Source organism: Jaculus jaculus (genome assembly GCF_020740685.1).
Source record: "Jaculus jaculus isolate mJacJac1 chromosome Y unlocalized genomic scaffold, mJacJac1.mat.Y.cur SUPER_Y_unloc_3, whole genome shotgun sequence".
NCBI lineage: Eukaryota > Metazoa > Chordata > Mammalia > Rodentia > Dipodidae > Jaculus > Jaculus jaculus.
In genome coordinates this window covers 1,067,003-1,080,044 of record NW_025423388.1, presented here as the reverse complement: position 1 = coordinate 1,080,044, position 13,042 = coordinate 1,067,003, and the positions used below count along the sequence as shown (strand labels likewise).

Genomic DNA, 13,042 nt, shown 5'->3' with positions numbered 1-13,042 from the left:
CACGGTAAGCCATTTAGTCAATAATCCATCTCTCAACTCTTCCAACCTCATTTTTTTCAGGTAGAGTCTTGCACTGAACTTGAGTTTTTAGAGTTAGCTAGACTGGCTAGTCATCAAGCCCTAGGAAACTTGCAACAATCTGGCCTTTTTTTGTTTGTTTTTTAGAGAGAGAGGGAGAGAGGAGAGAGAGAGAGAGAATTGGCAGGCTTCCAGCCACTGTAATTGAATTGTCGATGAGTGTGCCAACTTGGGTGCATGTAAGATCTTGCACATACATCATCTTGTGGGTCTGGCTTATGTAGGATCTGGGGAGTCAAACATAGGTATTAAGGCTTTGAAGGAAAGTGTCTTAACTGCTAACCCATCTCCCCAGGCCCCTAGGAAATCTCGTTTCCACTTTGACAGCACTAGCATTTTAAGTATCCACTACTACATCCAGCACTTCTACATGGCGCCAGGGATCTGAGTGAAGCCCTCATGCTTGCACAGGATGCACTTCACCCACTAAGCCATCTCCACATCTTCCATCCCCTTTTTTTCTTTTTTCTTCAAGTAAGGTCTTGTTACATTGTTCAGGCTGGGCAAAAACTCCTGGACTCAACTAATCCTCCTGCCCCACCTCCCTAGTAGTTGACACTCTCAACACATACCATTAAGACTAGGAAAGTATGCTATCAATAGAACATTATACAATATGGATAAAGCTTCACTAAATAAAAGTGCTTAGGGCTGGAGAGATGGCTTAGCAGGTAAGGTGCTTTCGTGTGAAGCCTAAGGACCCAGGATCAAGTCTCTAGGTCCCATGCATGTCAGATGCACAAGGTGGGACATGTCTTTGGAGTTTGTTTGCAGTGCCTAGAGGTCCTAGTGTGCTCTCTCTGTCTCAAGTTAAAATAAGTAAATAAAAATTAAGGAAATAAAATTACTATGTTTATTAATTATACCTCCAAAACTTTATGAATTTTGAAGAAATGTTAAAACTTTTAAGAGTGAGCTTGGAAGCCATAATATGCAAATTCTCTTCAATGCTATTTATAATAATACATTTGGATATCCATGGAAAAAAGATGTTAAATGTTGAAAAAATATTGTTATGAAAGCTTCTTTCAACTTCTTTGACAACAGTCAATTCAATTACTATATGAGCAAGTTGACATTTATGTGTAGTGATCAGAGAAGTGTCATTTGTAGTCATCAAAGTTACAGTCACAGGAACAAGGAAGAACTTATCAAGAGAAAAGGCTAAATTAAGGAAATGGGAAATAAAATTTGTAATGAGAACTAAAGAGTTCTTTGTTTTAGGATGGAGGTGTTTGATAAATTAGTGCTGCTGAAGCTAATCAAGGAAGCCCCACCATCATTGGTGCACCTTGCAAGGCCCAGCCAACCAGAAGCAGCTCCACCCCTCTTATCAAAAACCCCAGCCCCTGACAGAAGGGAGCTCACAGCTCATCAGCAGACAGATTGAAGCAACCTCAGGAAGCTCCTCCCTGCCCTTGCAGGCTCAGCCTGTCAGAAGCTTCTCACTCTCTTCCTCCTCCCCCATCTTGCAAGGCCTAGCCAAGCAGAAGCTCCGCCTCATCCTCAGATGCCACAACTGGCCTTAAAGGCCCAGCCAAGCAGAAACTCCACGTGGCAAACAGCACTTGATGCCATCTCAGGAAGCAGGGAGCCAAGCACTGACACATGCCTGCTGGGACTCCTGGGGGTGGCTGTGCATCTCGGCACGTGCTTCCTGCCTCAACCAATGGGAGATGTCATTCCCATGAGTGCCAGTAGAGTGGCTACCCTGGGATGGTGGTGAAGGCATTGCCAGGCCTGGGCACATGCAGGCATGTGCACCAGGTCATGAGTCTGCTCTCCTGTGAAGCCTGCACACCGTGCCCCACAGACAGACTGACAGGGCACGGTGGACAGAGGGATGTACAATTACACCCCATCCCTCCACCCCAGAAATGCCCTTGAGACCCTCCTGTTACATAAGCACATGTACAGATTCATGGTCCAAATTTTCTGGTTTGGGGGAAAAAATATTTGTCCCCACAGGTTGTAATTTTCAAAATGGCACCAGGAGGGTGATGATTCCAATAGACCAGCAACAGAAATATGGGAAAAAAAACATGCATCAAGTGACAGAAAATTAAAGCAAGTCTGCAGAGACCAAGGAAGAAGGAATCAACTGCCTTTGGGTCATTGTGAGGCACAAGGAGCTGGACAGAAGGGAAGGCCTGGTGGGCAGCCATTAGAGCTTTCAGGACCTTTGTTTGGTCAAAGCAACAGTCATGAGTGCCCGGAGGGGATATGGTGGTACCTTTGTTGGGCCCCTCATGGAGCTGAAGCTCTGAACCAGAGAGCTTCTCTCCTCTGGTTTACAGAAAGAAGCTTAGGCCAACTGGAGAGGTCTATAATGTTCTCAGGGCTACAGAACAAGACCACAGCAAGGGCAAGAACTAATGAGCAGTGGACAAGGAAAATCACCCTGGGGACCCATTGGATCACCTTAGTATCATCATGGGTAACCAGTTGCCTATGGCTTTTGAATCCTCAAACTCCAACTTTGGTACTGATGTAAAGCATTCAAATGTTCATGTTAGCAGGGGGTGGGGGAGTCCAGATAGGGTCTCCCTCTAGTCCATGCTTACCTCGAATTCACTATAGTCTTAGGGTGGCCTTGAACTCATGGAACTCCCCCTACCTCTGCCTTCCAAGTGCTGGGATCAAAGGCATGGGCCACCACATGGAGCTTTTGGGGGACCTGCAAAAGTGCTAGGACTTAAAAAGCTCATTAGTAGTAGAATGTGCTGCTGGATGAAATAATAACATAGCTTCATGACTGCACCTTTGGGGGGGTGCAAAATAAATAATAAAGTGTTAAAAACAAAAAACAGGAGTAGTTCAACTGATTCTTCTCTCATTCTAGGTTACGAGGCTGTATTGTGCAGTACACAGCCCATACTTTGCTGTCCATGACTTGACTGATGTTCATGCTGAGAAAAAAACAACATCACAAACATGCTGGGGTGGTTGGTCATCATCAGTGTGGATAAGGTGGTATCAGTGTTTAACTGCAGGCCTAGATGTCTGAAAGCAGGGTTTGAAAGATTGGAATAACAGAAAGTGGAACTGAACACACTGCCAAAAGCTGAAAATGTCCCTGAAATGTATTGGAGGATGTTAGACTAGGGGAAGAAACAAGACCCATGGACAGGCACAGGAGCAGACTTGTATAACAAAACAAAAGTGAATTAATCCTGATTAAAATGTGAAATTCTAGGCCTGCATGGATGAATTTAGCATTTAAATTTAGTATTAAATAAAGTAACTTTAATACGTACTATAATTTAAGTAGAATTATACATGCATATATTATTAGAATCTGAAAATGAAGACATTAGTCTTCTCACTTTATCTCCTGTCCTCCCAAAAGATTCCCCAGACATGGTGGTTCTGGAATGCTTGGTTGAAACAAACATAAAACCAACCTAGATGGATACTTCTACAGCCTACACTGAAAAGAATTCTCACTAGAAAAGAACTCTTCAAAGATAACCTCCCATGAAGTTGGGTCTAATGACATAGACCCATAATTCTAGCTATGAGGTAGTGGAGGCTACTAAAAAGCTGGAGACTGCAGCTCACTGGGAGAGTGCTTGCTAGCTTGTGTGAGGCCCATGGTTTAATTCTTCATAAAATGCACACACTAAAATATTCTAAAACACTATTTACCATGAATAAGCATGGCATTAAAAAAAAAAATAGCAAGCTGAGCTAAGCTGTGCCATAGTCAGCAAGCATGCCATTTCAGCTGTCTCTTCCTTGGAGTCCAATGCGGCCCCTCTATAAAAACATCTTTGGCTCTCTATGCTACAGATATCTATAGTTTTCTGTATAATGTTTGTCTTTTTCTGTCTTTCACTTGGTTCACCAATCTCTAAGTTTACTTTTCCAGCAAAAATTGATGTTAGTGAAGTGTTGGTCTGTGTCTATGTATCTGAAAGAAGCTCTGGCATAGAATTGGAAAAATAAGAAAATGGGTCAGAAATAATTGTTTTCCTTCAAGGCCTTAAAGGAAGTCAGGCATGGAGTACAGCACACTGAGGAGGAAACAGTGAACCTCCTGGAAGAGTGTAAGAATTGTTCTATGACTAATTGTTCTGAATGGTGGCAATTGCAGCAAACTATGACTCTTTACCAAGCAAGAATCCTTACAGGAAAAACAACTGTGCTCAGAAAGAGTTCAATGGGGGGATCAAAGTCTAAGTATTGGAGGGACATGAAAAAGTAAATTCAAAAGAAATAGTTGAGTGATAAATGGGTTTATTGGATCCATGGCGGGAATCCCCATTTTGTGGTTGTTCTGTCTCTCACCTTTAATATGGTAATTGAAAGTAGGAGCTCATGAAATCGCAAGTGCTTGACCACACACACAGGGGGAAAGTGTGAAAACAGTTAATCATTATAGGGGCCTGACGACTGTACTTGAGGTAAATAATTATGGGAGGATTGTTTGATGTAAAGAAATAGCAAAAAGTTTCTATGAATTCTGTGGAATTATGCCTTTCTTGAAGTTTGCTATTGCATGGCATGATCAGAAATAAAAGACTAAGGTTAAGAGCTGTGGCAGTGGGGGGGGGGGGGGGGGGACTCAGTTGCCTTCAGCATTAGCCTGTCAGCTTGCACCAGAACTTGACTTCCAGTCGTTATTGTGCTGCTCCCTTTCACACCTCTGTTCGGGGACCCTCCTTCAAACCAGGGCTGGACCCCTGCAAAGCTGGGCTTGGTGGTGTATGCCTTATATCCCAGTACTCAGGAGGCAGAGGTAGGAGGAGGATCACCAAGAGTTCAAGGCCATCCAGAGGCTACATAGTGAATTCCTTGCCAGCTTGGGCTAGAGCAAGACCCTGCCTGGAATGGGGAGAACAGCAACAAAAAAAGAGCACTAAAATGTCAAAGACTTACAGAAGCTTTTTTTCAATTGTGTACATATTCTGTTTTTTTCTTTTTCCTACACCATCGCCACCCACAACTTATTTGAAATAATACATTCTGTATTTTTCAAGCCATTATTTTGCTGCTTTTACATAAAACAGAGGGCTGATAAATACCTTTATTCTCCACTTATGTAATACAATCATTTTAGGCTGTTTTAACCAGGTAAGCCCTAATACAATTTTTATTGTTCACTATTTCATTTTTTAATCCTGCTTTCCTCCCATAAATGAACTGGCATGATTTTTATGCCCACCTTCAAACATAAACAACTATTTACTTATCATTTATTTGCATTTTTCAAATTTTCCTTCTGGAATCTTTTCCTTGGCCCATAGTAAATTCTTTATGTAACGGTCTGAGAATCGCCGAAGAAAGACCCTGGACTCAAATAGTATGTAAAACCCAAGAGCAATTATTCTGCAGAATCAGCCAGTACGTGGGGGTCAACCATTCATGCAGAATGGTGACCCTGAGAGGAGCTCCCAGGCTCCTTTTAAGCATAGCTAGAGGAATTTTGGCAGGCATAGTCTTTTCTAACATCATTGGCTAATTTGAACAGTAACTGTACTTGTATTCTTTTGATAGGTTTTGGCAGGCTAGGTCTAGGGGAATTTCAGATGGGTTAGGTAATGTTTTAAATGATTTTCTAGGCAAGCAGCAATTATAGTTGTGCATCTCTGATTGGTTGGGGCAGAAGATACGAAAGGGACATGTCTGGGCATGTCCAGGAACTGACTCAGCCTCTGAGTGGCTATCTTCCCCACCACATGTCAGGGGAGGCCCTTTCCAGAAGTCCTGCCAGCCTTTCTGGGAAACAGAAACTTAGTCCTACTTAAAGTGGCACCTTACTGAAGCCTGTCATGGCATCAATTTGGTCCAGTCACTTTACAATTTGATTGAGTGACACATTGTGAGGTGGTAAACTCTTGAGTTTCTGTACCAGAAAACTTTAAATTTTGCCTTTGATACTTCAAGATAATTCTACTGGATATGTAAATCTAGGTTTACAGGACTTTTTTTTCACACCACACAACCTTGAGTACATTATTCTATTGTGGTTTCTGTTGCTACTGAGAAATCTACTGTCAGTCTAAGTACTGGTTAAGATCTATTTTTCTTTGGTGTTATTAAGTAAAAAATGGTCTGGGTCTGGATAGATGGTTCAGTGGGAAAGGCACTTGCTTGCAAAGCCTAATGACTCAGATTTGATTCCCGTGTACCCATGAAAAGCCACATGCACAAGGTGGCACATGGGTTTGGACTTACTTTGCAGTGACTGGAGGCCATGGAGTATCCATTTACTCTGTCTCTGTCTCTCTGTCTCCCTTTTCTCTCTCTCTCTCTCTCAGCTTTCAAATAAAATTTAAAAAAAATACTTTTTAAATGTCTACACATTTTCTTTTCAAATGCTAGCTTTTAAATTTAATTTATTTTTTTTTAATGAGAGAGCAGGAGGAAGAGAGAAAATTGGTGCCACGGGGGCTCTAGCCACTGTAATCAAACTTCAGACACATGTGCCACCTAGGGTGCATGTGCAGGCTTGCACTTATGCCACCTTGTGCATCTGTCTTGTGTGGGTACTGTGGAGTTGAACATGGGTCCTTAGACATCATAGGAAAGCACCTTTTAACCACCAAGCCATCTCACCAGCCCCCAATCCTAGCTTATTAAGAAATTTATCCTATTTTTTTCATTTCATATTTCAAAAGTGAATCTTATATTTTCTTTTTGATCATGAATTTTTCAAAGGTTGGTGACATTTTCTTAAAACTATGTAATTTTCACTTAGAGAAAAATAATCAGGCTGGAGAGATGGGTTGGCAGTTAAGGTTCTTGCCAGTGAAGCCTAGGGACCAAGGTTGGATTCCACATAAGCCAGATGTACATGGTAGCACATGTGTGTGGAGCTTGTTTGAAGTGGCTAGATAACCTGGTGTACCCATTCTTTCCCCTGCTCTGTAATAAATAAATAAATTAATTAACAAAGAAAACCAATTCTGATGATCAAAATTGATGGCAACCATTTCAGTGTGGTAAGATTAGTAGCTTAATTCATATATAATTCTCCAAATTGCTTCCTTACCCCCACAGACAATAAGAGAGAAAGAAAAACAACTGAAATTCTTAAATACCTCTTCTAATTCTGCATTGCCAAAGCTTAGACTATGGACAGAAGCTTCACATTACTAGGCATGTAGGAACTTTACTCATTTGGAGACCACCAAAATGATTTTTGTCATATTGGTGCTCCATGAACCATTTCCATTGCAAACAAACTCCAGACACATGTTCTCCTTTGTGTATCTGGCTTTACATGGGTATTGGGGAATCAAACCTAGGCCATCAAGCTTTGCAAGAAAGTGCTGATCACCACTGAGCATTCTCCTCATTCCTATATATAAAACATTTTTTTTAATTTTTTTTTTTTTTGGTTTTTTGGGTTTTTGAGATAGGGTTTCACTCTAGTCCAGGCTGACCTGGAATTCACTATGTAGTCTCAGGGTGGCCTTGAACTCACAGCGATCCTCCTACTTCTGCCTCCTGAGTGCTGGGATTAAAGGCATGTGCCATATTGACAACTTCCATAATTATAGACAATAAACTGATAATTCCCTACCTATCCCCTCTTTCCCCTTCACAAATCCACTCTCCAGTGTATCCACTCCCCCACTCAATTAGTCTTTTATTTTAATGCCATCATCTTTTCCTCATATTATGAGTGTAGGTAATAGCAGGCACTGTGAGGTCCTGGATATCCAGGTGATTTTGTGTCTGGAAGAGTGCATTGTAAGCAACCCTACCCTTCCTTTGGCTTTTACCCTTAAAAAAAAGAACTATATATACATATATTTGTTTGTTTGTTTTTTGAGGTAGAGTTTCACTCTAGCCCAAGCTGACCTGGAATTAACTATGTAGTCTCAGGGTGGCCTTGAACGCATGGTAATCCTCCTACCTCTGCCTCCTGAGTATTGGGATGAAAGGTGCACTCCACCATGCCCAACTCTTACATATATTTTTAATTAACTTGTTGCCTTAAGCAGTAATACCTGTGAAGTCAGTTTCATTGTGTTAGTTGCATTTTCAAGTAATGCATATCAAGAGAAATATAGAACTATTTATTTATCTATTTTTATTTATTTATATTTATTTATTTTTGGCTCTTAAAGGTAGGATCTTACTCTGGCCCAGGCTGACCTGGGGTTCACTCTGTAGTCTCAGGCTGGCCTCGAACTAAGGGCGATCCTCCTACCTCTGCCTCCCAAGTGCTGGGATTAAAGGTGTGCACCACCACACCCGGCAAAACTATTTAAATTTATTTATGTGAGAGACAGCAAGAAAGAGATAGAGAGAATCGGGATGCCTTGGCATGTAGCCACTGTAAACTAACTTTAATCCCAGCACTTGGGAGGCTGAGATAGGAGGTTTGCCATGAATTCAAGGCCACCTTGAGAATACAGAGTGAATTCCAGGTCAGCCTGGGCTAGAGTGAGACTGTACCTCAAAAAATAAAAGGTTTGATGATATTGGATTCTGGGGGGATTTTGTTAGTACTTAACTCCTGGCACATGGGCACCTTGTACAATGTTTGCAGTGGCTGGAGGCCCTGGTGTGCTCATTCTCTCTCTATATCCCCCGCCTCACTTTCTATCTGCTTTTGTTGTTTTTTTTTTTTTTTTTAATATTTTACTTGCTTTTTTTTTAACTGAGAGACAAACAAACAACAGGTAGACAGATGGCTCAAACAGTTAGGGTGTTTGTCTGCAAAGCCCAGTGACCTAGGTTTGAATGACCAGTACCCAATAAAGCCATATACACAAAGAGATGCATGCGTCTGGAGTCTGTATTCAGTAACTGGAGGCCCTAGCATGCCCATTTCTTTCTGTCTCATTCTCTATCTCCTCTTCCTCTTCAATTAATAATAAATAAATACAAAATAAAAAACTCCTTACATCCAGTGATATACCCCTCCATTCCTTCCTTTGCCTTATTATATCCCAACCTGAACTGCAGCACATTAGTCAGCTCAAGTTACACTCATGATCTTCTTGAGTCAGTCTCTTGAGGTCTGGCTATGTTTTAAGTATAACACTGTATGAATTTCCTGGACATTTCTGTTTGTTGTTTAAAAGAAATACTACTCCAAACAGCTCATCCAAATGTTGAATGGGTATTTGTATGAAATCTGACAAGTACTAACAAAATCCCCCCAGAATCCAATATCATCAAACCTTTTATTTTTTGAGGTACAGTCTCACTCTAGCCCAGGCTGACCTGGAATTCACTCTGTATTCTCAAGGTGGCCTTGAATTCATGGCAAACCTCCTATCTCAGCCTCCCAAGTGCTGGGATTAAAGGCGTGAGCCACTATCATCAACCCCCCCCCCCCTTTATTTTTCTTTTCTATTTTTTGGTTTTTTGAAGTATAGTCTTGTTCTAGCCCAGGCTGAAGGCTGACCTGGAATGCACTGTGTAGTCTCAGGGAGGCCTTGAACTCACTGCCATCCTCCTACCTCTGCCACCCAAGTGCTGGATTTAAGGCATGCACCACCACACCTGGCTTCTTTTTATTTTTATTTATTTATTGGAGAGAGGGGGGCACACTAGGGTCTCTAGCCACAGCAAATGAATTCCAGATGCATGTGCCACCATGTGCATCTGTCTTTTACCTGGGACCTGGAGAATCAAACCTGGGTCCTTAGCCTTCGCAGGCAAGCACCTTAACCACTAAGCAATCTCTCCAGCCCTCATCAAACTTTTTGTTTCAAGGAACAAATTAGACAAATCTGTTTTTCCCCAAGACTGAATACTGAAATTTAGATCAGTTTTCAATTTAAGTACATATCCATGTCTATAAAAGACAAATTTAAATTAGAAATCTTTTTGTTTGTAAAGGGAACTAAATGCAACAGTTTCCAGATGTGGCATCTAGACCAGAGATGCATCCAAAATAACAAAAAGGGCAACACATGTATTTTTTGTTTGTTTTGTCTTGATTGAAAAAAGAAAGAGTTTCCATTTAGGAATTCATAGTAAGTCTACAAAAATATTCACTCTTGAATCCAGCAAGTAAATACTGTAGCTTTAGCTAAATGCTCTAAGACATGTAAACTAAATAAGTAAATTACTAAGTACCACACAGGGATGGAGAGATGGCTCAGCAGTTAAGGTGCCTGCTAGAGGGCCTGGTGTCCATTCTCTCTCTGTTTGAAAATAAGCAAATATATATTTATTTAAATTAAAAATTTAAATGTATATACATATATATATATATATATATATATATATATATATATATATATATACATACATACATACATACATATACATACATACATACATATATATACACATATATGCATACACACACATGACACATTCCTGTCACTGGATTTGTAGAATATACATAGATTTTCATCCATAAAATCCATTGTTTGGAGCTGGAGAAATGGCTCAGTGGTTAAGAGCATTGCACAAGCACGGGCCTGTGTGAGCCTAAGACCACCTGAGTTTGATTCCTTAGCACCATGTAAAAGCAGAGCACAGGGATGGAGAGATATATGTCTTTCTTAGTGGGTAAGACACATGCCAGAAAAGCCAAAGGATCTAGGTTCAATTCCCCAGTGCCTAGATAAAGCCAGATGCACAAGGTAGCTTATGCATCTGGAATTTGTTTGCAGTGGCTAGAGGCCCTGATGTGCCCATTCTCTCTCAAATCACTAAATAAATGAATAACATATTTGTTTTTTAAAAAGCTGGGGCTGGAGAGATTTAGCAGTTAAGCGCTTGCCTGTGAAGCGTAATGACCCAGGTTCGAGGCTCGTTTCCCCAGGACCCACGTTAGCCAGATGCACAAGGGGGTGCACACATCTGGAGTTCCTTTGCAGTGGCTGGAAGCCCTGGAGCGCCCATTCCCTCTCTGTCTCTTTCTCTCCCCCTCTCTCTGTCACTTTCAAATAAATAAATAAAAAATGAACAAAAAAAAATTTTAAAAAGCTGGGCATAGCCATGCATGCCCGAAACCACAGTCCTGAGAGAGTCAGAGACAAGAAAATCACTGTGCGTCGGTAGACGCGGGAGAGTTCAGTGGCTTGCTCGCTCGCTCGCTCGGAGGTGCTCGCGGGCTGAGCCTCCGCCACCGCCGCAGTCAGCTCGAAGTCGCTAGGACTGCTCTCAAACTTGTGTGCTGAGGAGACTCAGATGTTGGCCTCAGCTCCTAGGCTGAACTCAGCAGATTGGCTCATGAAAACTAATGTATTGAGACAAAGGAAAGGATCTGGCAGAAAGCAACATCTATTATCCTGGGCTTGGCAGCAAGGAAGAGGACAAATAGTGGAATTCCTGCAATCTGAAAACCACACTGAAAGGTGACATAGAAGCTGAACGATGGCCGGCAGATAGGGGTATAACATCCCAGCCCCTCAATCTAGAAACGTTAGTAAGAATCCACAGCAGCTTACTAGACAGAAGACTAAGGATCAGAATTCCCAGATGAAGATTGTTCACAAGAAAAAAGAATGAGGACACAGTTACAACTCAGCAGCTGCATGGCAGGCTATGCAAAATGGCGGGAAGAACAATTTTTCCAGTAATCCAAATTGAAACTCTAGCCTATCAAGTCCCAGTTTGCTTTTTAAATCTCAAGCTAACCAGAACTATGCTGGAGCCAAGTTTAGTAAGCTGCCATCACCACATGTTCTTCCCAAGCCACCAAGCCACTGGGTTCCAGTTTCATTTAATCCTTCAGATAAGGAAATAATGACATTTCAACTTAAAACCTTACTTAAAGTACAAGTTTAAGATGAAGTACTAATATTTAAATTTAGCAGTTTACATAGTCATGAATTGGTCTGAACCAAATTGACTTAAGGAGGTAAAACTTATAATTTACAAGTATAATCAAGACTATCATTTATGTGCTGTTTGCATGGTGACATATCAGTGCAATTTAAATAATTGTACTTGATACAAGTGAACCATTCACGTTGATTTGGGAAATAGGTGACTTTTAAAATTGTCAATTGTGGAGACAGTAGTTTACAGTCAGTCAGGTTATAGCTGAAATATACAGGGACTGAAAAATGTAGACATTAGGAAATTAAATGTCCGAAAGGCACCTAGCTGCCAAAAGAAAATGAATTTTTACTAAAGATCTCATTTTACTAAATTGTACTTACTAATTGGTGTATGTGTGAAGGTCAGTCAGGGCTTGCTAGAACAAAGCAGTCTATGTCCAAGTGGCCCTGTTTTTTGGATCTCACTCTCTAGCCCAGGCTGGCCCTGAACTCAGTGATCCTACTTCAGCCTCCCAAGTGCGCTGGGATTAAAGGTATGTGCCACCATGCCTGGCTTTGTCTGTTTCTTCAGTATAGTGGATATGCATCTGCCTGCAGATGGACTAATTTTTTTAAAAACTGATTTAAGTACCTAGAGAAGAAAGAGCCATGTAAATACATGTAATAAGCTTGTAACATATGTAAAGTTTTCTTTCATCCTACAAAGACTATTTTAGTATGAATTTGTTAGATGTATGACCATGGACTTTTTTCTACGAGGACCTAATTTTAAAGGCCCCCAATTATTTTAAAGAAGCTTACCCTCATGCTAAAGTGCCAGTGTATGTACAGTTGATTTGATTTTAAGCTACATATCAAAGTAAAACCTAATATTAAGCTTATATTAAAAGATTTAATCTGCTAAGACATTTCCTATTTTTGAGATTTAAAATTTAGTACAGGATCTCCACTCTATTCCTGTCTTTAAACCCAAAGATTCATTTTTGTTTTCACCAATCCTGATGAGACCGTGCTTGGTTCCAGTGGCTCTGATGCTTTTGGTGATTAACTGCAACTTAGGGAGACTAAGGCAAAAGGTGTAACCTCAACCCAAAGGGTGAAAATACTAATAGCTGTTAATGCTACTAATTTGATACCTGTATTTTGCTGTTGACAAGGCAAGTTAGCTAAGTTTTAATTTTCCAAATTCTGATGCAATCTGGAAATCTTATTAAGCAAGGCAAAAGTAGATTAAAGAAATCAAGGAAGACTTCCAA

General features: G+C 40.9%; 1 pseudogene; it reads left to right on the top strand.

Annotated features, from left to right (window-relative positions):
• Positions 1 to 11,811, top strand: part of LOC123457214 — a 167,260-nt pseudogene extending 155,449 nt beyond the window's left edge.
• Positions 11,812 to 13,042: the final 1,231 nt, after the last annotated feature.